The sequence below is a fragment of the Octodon degus genome, unplaced genomic scaffold (assembly GCF_000260255.1).
Source record: "Octodon degus isolate 3935 unplaced genomic scaffold, OctDeg1.0 scaffold00459, whole genome shotgun sequence".
NCBI classification, from domain to species: Eukaryota; Metazoa; Chordata; class Mammalia; order Rodentia; family Octodontidae; genus Octodon; species Octodon degus.
Window position 1 is genome coordinate 244,542 of NW_004525035.1, and position 6,497 is coordinate 251,038.

A 6,497-nucleotide genomic window follows, 5' to 3' on the forward strand; every position below is an offset into this window, starting at 1 on the left:
GCTTTTGACAAAGTCCAACACTCATTCATGTTCAAAGTCCTACAGAAAATTGGGATAGATGGCCTCTAATTCAATCTGACAAAAGGAATCTATGCCGACCCAGTGGCTAACATAATTCTAAATGGGGAAAAACTGAACTCTTTTACTTTCAGATCTGGTTCAAAAAAAGGAGGCCCTCTATCACCACTGCTATGCAATGTAGTTCTTGATTCATTAGCTAGAGCCATTAGTCAAGAGAGAAAAATAAATGGAATAAGATCAGGTAAAATAGAAGTTAAATTATCATTATCTGCAGATGACATAATATTTTACTTGAAAGACCCAAAAAAGTCCATCAAGAGGCTTGTAGAATTTATACACAAATTCAGTAGCATAGGAGGATACAAAGTCAAGACCAAAAACTCAATAGCATTCCTCTCCTCAGACAACAAATACACTGAGAGGGAAATTAGAGTAATAATACCTTTTACAGGATCACCACAGAAAATCAAATCTTTAGGAATTAACCTTACTAAAGAAGTCAAAGATCTATTCAATGAATATTACAATACTCTGAAAAAAGGGATCATAGAGGATTTCAGAAAACTAAAATATAGTCCCTGCTCCTAGACAGGAAGAACACACATTGTGAAGATGGCCAATCTCCCAAAATGGTTATACAGATTTAATGCCATCCCGATCAATCTACCAGCAACATATGTCACAGACATAGATAAATTATTCCTAAATTTTATTTGCAACCAGAAAAGACCTAGAATAGCAAAGGCAATCTTGGCCAACAAACACAAGGCAGGAGGTATTACTATTCATGACTTAAAATTATACTACAAAGCTACTGTGATAAAATCAGCATGGTATTGGCAATGAAACTGACCTGAGAATCAATGGAATAGATTTGAAGATGGAGAGGCATCTGTGAACACACTTGATCATTTTATCTTCAACAAAGTGGCCAAACACTTACTGCAAGAAAGCTAGCCTCTTTAACAAATGGTGCTGGAAAAACTGGCTCTCTACATGCTGAAAATAAATTTGACCCAGGTCTATCACCATGCACTAAGCTAAACTCAAAATGCATTAAAGATCTAAACATTAAAGCAGAGACACTAAATCTCTTGGAAGAGAAAGTAGGAGGAACTCTTGAAGACATAGGGGCAGGCAAACAGTTCATGAACAAAAATCAAATCACACGGGTAATACTTGAAAAAATTAACAACTGGGATCTCCTCTTATTGAGAAGTTTTTGCTGTCAAAAGAAATTACCAACAAAGTAAAAAGACAACCCAAAAATTGGGAAAAATCTTGCCTAATAAGCACTCAGACAAAGGTCTGCTTTCAACAATTTATAAGGAACTAAAAACAATTAGGACCCCAAAATTTAAAGACCCAATCCAGAAATGGGCATCTGAGATGAAAACACACTTCTCAGAGGATGAAATTAAAGAATCGAATAAATATATGAAAAAATGCTCCACAACACTAGCCATTCAGAAATGCAAATTAAAACAACACTGAGGTACCATCTCACCCCACAAAGAATGGCTATCATAAAGAAAACAATCAACAACACATGTTGAAGAGGCTGTGGGGAAAAAAGAACCCTTTTCCACTGCTGGTGGAAATGTAGATTGGTGCAACCATTATACAAATCAGTATGGAGACTTTAAGAAACTAGGACTGGAAATCCCATCCAAACCAGCTATCCCTCTACTGGGAATTTTCCCGGAGGAACTTAAAACGTCACATCATAGTGTTATATGTATACCTGTTTGCAGCAGCACAGTTTGTGATAGCCAAATCTTGGAAACAACCAAGATGCCTGTCACCTGAAGAATGGATGAAAAAATGTATTTTTATGCGATGCAATATTTTTCCGCTTTAATGAATGATAAACTCAAAGCCTTTATATTTAAGTGGATGCCACTTGAAGATATACTCTTAAGTGAAATAAACCAGACCACATGTGTAAATATTATATAGTCTCTGTAGTATAAGAACTCAAAAGAAGAAATACAAGTAGAAAGGTATAACACAATTAAAAAGAAAGTGAGAACTTGAGGGTTGGACAATGAGGAGAAGGCAAGGAGAAAATCTGGAAAAAAAATGACAGGGGCAAAGAACTGAATATTGAAAGGCATAATACAGTTAAATGGAAAGTGAGAACTTACAGATTAGACAAGGCAGTTAGAGAAAGGAAAGAAGTTAAGAAATATGGTAGGGGTAAAATCATACATTTATTTAACAGTAGCAACAATTTTATGCCTTGGGGCTCCTCTGATCTATAGAGGGAAATTTCCTTGCTTTAAGACTTGAGTTTAATATTTCCCTAGAGGAAGACCATCCAGTTCTCCATGCAGATGCCACCAGTCGAAGAGTTGGACACTGTACACTGGATCTAGTTTGACTCGCACACCCTGTTCACTGTGCAGGTTCCACACACCACAGACAGGACAGTCTTGGTACACCAGTCTCACTGGATGATGCTGCATGTCCTTGCTCACATTAATTGTGAACAGGGTAAATATCATCCCCATCACAACTGGAATAAAGATGAAGTTGAGAGTCGTAACTTGCAGGAGGCAGCACTCCTGGCCTGGATTAGTATGGACATCTTCTTATTGAATGGGAGGCTGCAATTGTCCTGCACACTTGATTTTTAATCTAGCAGACTGTTGCTGAACTTGAAATTGAATTCCCACATTGGTTCCTGTCTGCTCCCAGCAATCTTTCTGCACCAGAAAAGCAAGCATTTGGAATTCTTTAATGTGGTGGGGGTGCTTTCTGGAATGGCTGGATTCTTGGAGATGCGAGCAGCAAATGGCTCATACATACGGTACAGAGATAGGATTACACATGCCTGGAGACAGCGCAGCTTCTGCAGGCACTCTGGTTGCAGGAGCACAGGCAGAGAAGTATACAGCATGTAGTGCCTTTGGTACAACCTGGTCCAAAAGGCAGCAGTGCAAGTGACAGTCCAGGCATTCTTACAAATCAGGGAAGAATTCACAATATCTTCAGGACGGATGTAAGAGGTCAGAAAGAGCCAAATATCCATGGGATACTCTTCTCCTCCAGCCCTCTCTTGGTCTCTTTGTGTCTCTTTCTTTTCTTTTTTCAGGAGGCAGTTCTCTCCTTGGTGCTTTACTCCTGGGCATCCATCTCATCACTACTACCAATGATGTCACAGGGTTCACCAGCCCAAGAAAAGGCTTCTTCTGGAGGAAACTGGGAGTCTTCCAAGCCACAGAGAGACTTTACTTCCTGCTGAATAGCTTTGGCCTTGGCTTTCTTAATCCTTCGAGACCGCTTTGCTGCCAGATCTGAGTGGGCATAATCCCCTATGGTCACTCTCCCAGAGAAGGCATCGCGGATCTGGGACTTGAGTCGCCTTCCTCTCTTGGGCATGGTTGTCGTGCTGGGATAAGGCTGGCCAATATTGTTTAGACAAGATATCATGTCTGCATCTTGTCCTTTGAATAACTATTATGAAGACAACAATATGCAATGTATTAATTATTGTAGCTGTTCTACTAACCTGTTTTGAAACTGTTTCATTCTTATTTTATCTTCTTTTCTCATTAAAATGAATAAAAAGTAAAAAAAAAATCAAAAATGTTCAATAGAGTTCTGGAAACAATAGCCAGAGCAATTAGACAAGAAAATAAATAAAAGGAGTAATGATTAGAAAGGAAAAAGAGAAATCATCTTTCTTTTCAGATGACATGGTACTGTACACAGAATATCCCAAAAACTCCACTAAGAGACTTGTAGATTCAGAAACAAAATTCAGTAGCATAGCTGGAATAAAGCCAGCACTCAGAAATCAATAGCGTTTCTATACATAAACAATGAACACATCGAGAGACAGATTATGGAAACCATGCCTTTCACAGTAACACTGCAGAAAATGAAATATTTAGGAATTGATCCCATGAGATAGTCAGAGGTGTAAAGCACCTGCTTAGGCATGCTTCAGCAAACATGCAGGGACCACAGTTGGATACCCAGCACTACATGCCCTGCCAGCCCCACCCCTGCAGTGGGCTGAGCTGGTCACAAAAAAGAAATATTTAGTAGTCAATTTCACAAAGGAAGGAAAAACTTTATATAGTGAAAATTAGTGCCAATATTCAATTATTTCCCCAATCTTACCTAACTATATCTGTTAATGTGAGCAATGGATTTGATGATAAAAATAGGTAATATAACAACTATTATTAATTAGCTTTTCTTGGTTTGAAAATCCATAACATGTATTGTTCTATGTTACTCTGTTTCTATCTTTTCTCTATTTTTGCTTGTTTTTACTCTTCAAAATAAAATAAAATGATTTTTTTAAAAAAGTAAAATAGACAAGAAAATAGAAAAACTTAAGATTTATTGAAAGCAAGCACTAATAATTAATTAGTTGTCCAATTTTGCATAACTATTTCTGTTAATCTGAGCAACAGATCTGAGGATAAAAATAGATAATATAACAATTGTTAATAAGCTATTTTCGTTTTGAAAATCTGTAATATGTGAACTCATATGTTGTCCTTCATTCTTAGTTTCTACTATTTGTTTTTACTCTTCAAATAAAACAAAAGAGAGGCCAGGCAAATAGCTCAGCAGATTAAACTGTCTGCAAGCAGGCGCAGGGTCCTGGGATTCGATCCCCGGGCCTGCCATGCCAGCCCTGACTCTGGGGCACGCTGAGACCTCAATTCAGTCTGGGCTGGGTGGCATGCCTATAATCCCAGCTCTTGGGAGGCTGTAAACAGGTGGATCACTATGAGTCCGAACTAGTAGTGAGACCCTGAACACCCTGTAGACCCTTCCCTAAAATAAGAGAGAGAGAGAGAGAGAGAGAGAGAGAGAGAGAGAGAGAGAGAGAAACACTTGAAAAATGAAAAGAAAATTAGAATATTCAGGAAAAAGAAATTGAAGAAATTGCAGAAATTGGAGAGCTATTTCTCGCTCATGGATTGGAAAAACCAACATTGTGAAAATGATCACACTCTCAAATTTTTAAACACGTTCAATGCAATCCCAATTAAAGTACAATTATTATATCTCAAAAATCTAGGCAAAACATTTCTATAATTAATCTGCAACCAGAAGAGACCTATAATAGGAAAAGAAATAGTGGGTAATGAAGGAAGGGCAGGAGGCATCACAATACCATAATTGAAATTATAAAAATAAATCTACTGTGATAAAATCAGTGTGGTACATGTAAAATTAGGCCTGAGGATCAATGGAACAGATTAGAAGATGTTGACACAACTATAAACACAGTCAGCCACATTATCTTTGACAAAAGGACCAAACATGTTTAATGGAAAGAAAAACCTCTTTCATAAATGGTGCTGGAATTACTGGCTTTCCACATGCCAAAGATAAAAATCAGACCCATGTGTATCACCATGCACTAAACCACACTCAACATGGATCAATGATTTAGACATCAAAACTGAAACACTAAATCTTCTGGAATAGAAAGTAGGTACAGACCTTAAGGACACAGGGTTAGGAAAAGAGTTCACAAACAAAAGTCAAACTGCATGGGAAATACTTCAAAGAATCAACAACTGGGATCTCATCTTTTTTAAAAGTTTCTACATGCCAAAAGAAATAACCAGTAGAGTAAAAAAGAAACCCACAAATTTAAAATAAAATTGTAGCAGACTCTCCATCAGATAAAGGACTTTGATCTAGAATATACAAGGAATATTTAAAAAATTAGCCCTCCAAAATTAAAAGACCTATCTACCAATAGCAAATGCTGGAGAGGCTGCGGGGAAAAAGGAACCCTTCTCCACTACTGATGTGAGTGCAGCCTGGTACAACCTGTGTGGAAATCAGTATGGAGAATCCTCCAAAAGCTAGGATTGGCGGTCCCATTCAAGCCATCTAGTCCTCTCCTAGGTGTTTTTTTTTTTTAAAAAAAAGAGTCGAAATCATCACACAGCAGCAATATATGTGCTCCCATGTTTATAGCAGCACAATTTGTCATAGTTAAATCTTGGAAACAACCCAAATGCCCATCAACTTTTTATCCAGGGATGGATTAAAAAAAAGATATGGTATTTTTACACAATGGAGTACTATTCAGCTATCAAAAAGATAAATTTGAGGCTTTTGTAGATGAATGGATGTAGCTATTGTTAAATGAAATAAATCAGATTCACATGTGCAAACATCATGTTATCTCTCTAGTGTCAGAAGTTGAAGCAATAATTAAAATCTGTGAAAAGAAGAGATTTGTTCAATGGGAAGGAAAAAGACAAATGAAAGAAGAGAAAAAGATATATCTAAGTACATATACAGAATGGTTTTTGTAATTGTACTGCTGATTTCTGCTGGTCTTTTTTTAAGGAAAGAACATATTTGAAAAACACAAACGAAAAAATAGTACATAAGAAAAAGAATAATGTAACAATTTATGTAAGTACCTAACATGAGCATGTTCTTATATCTAAACCAAAAAAGTAACATCGGTAAATATATATATA

General features: G+C 37.0%; 1 pseudogene; it reads right to left on the reverse strand.

The window, feature by feature from the left end:
- Positions 1 to 2,315: 2,315 nt before the first annotated feature.
- On the reverse strand, positions 2,316 to 3,405 carry LOC101579843 (annotated as a pseudogene).
- Between the last annotated feature and the right edge of the window lie 3,092 nt (positions 3,406 to 6,497).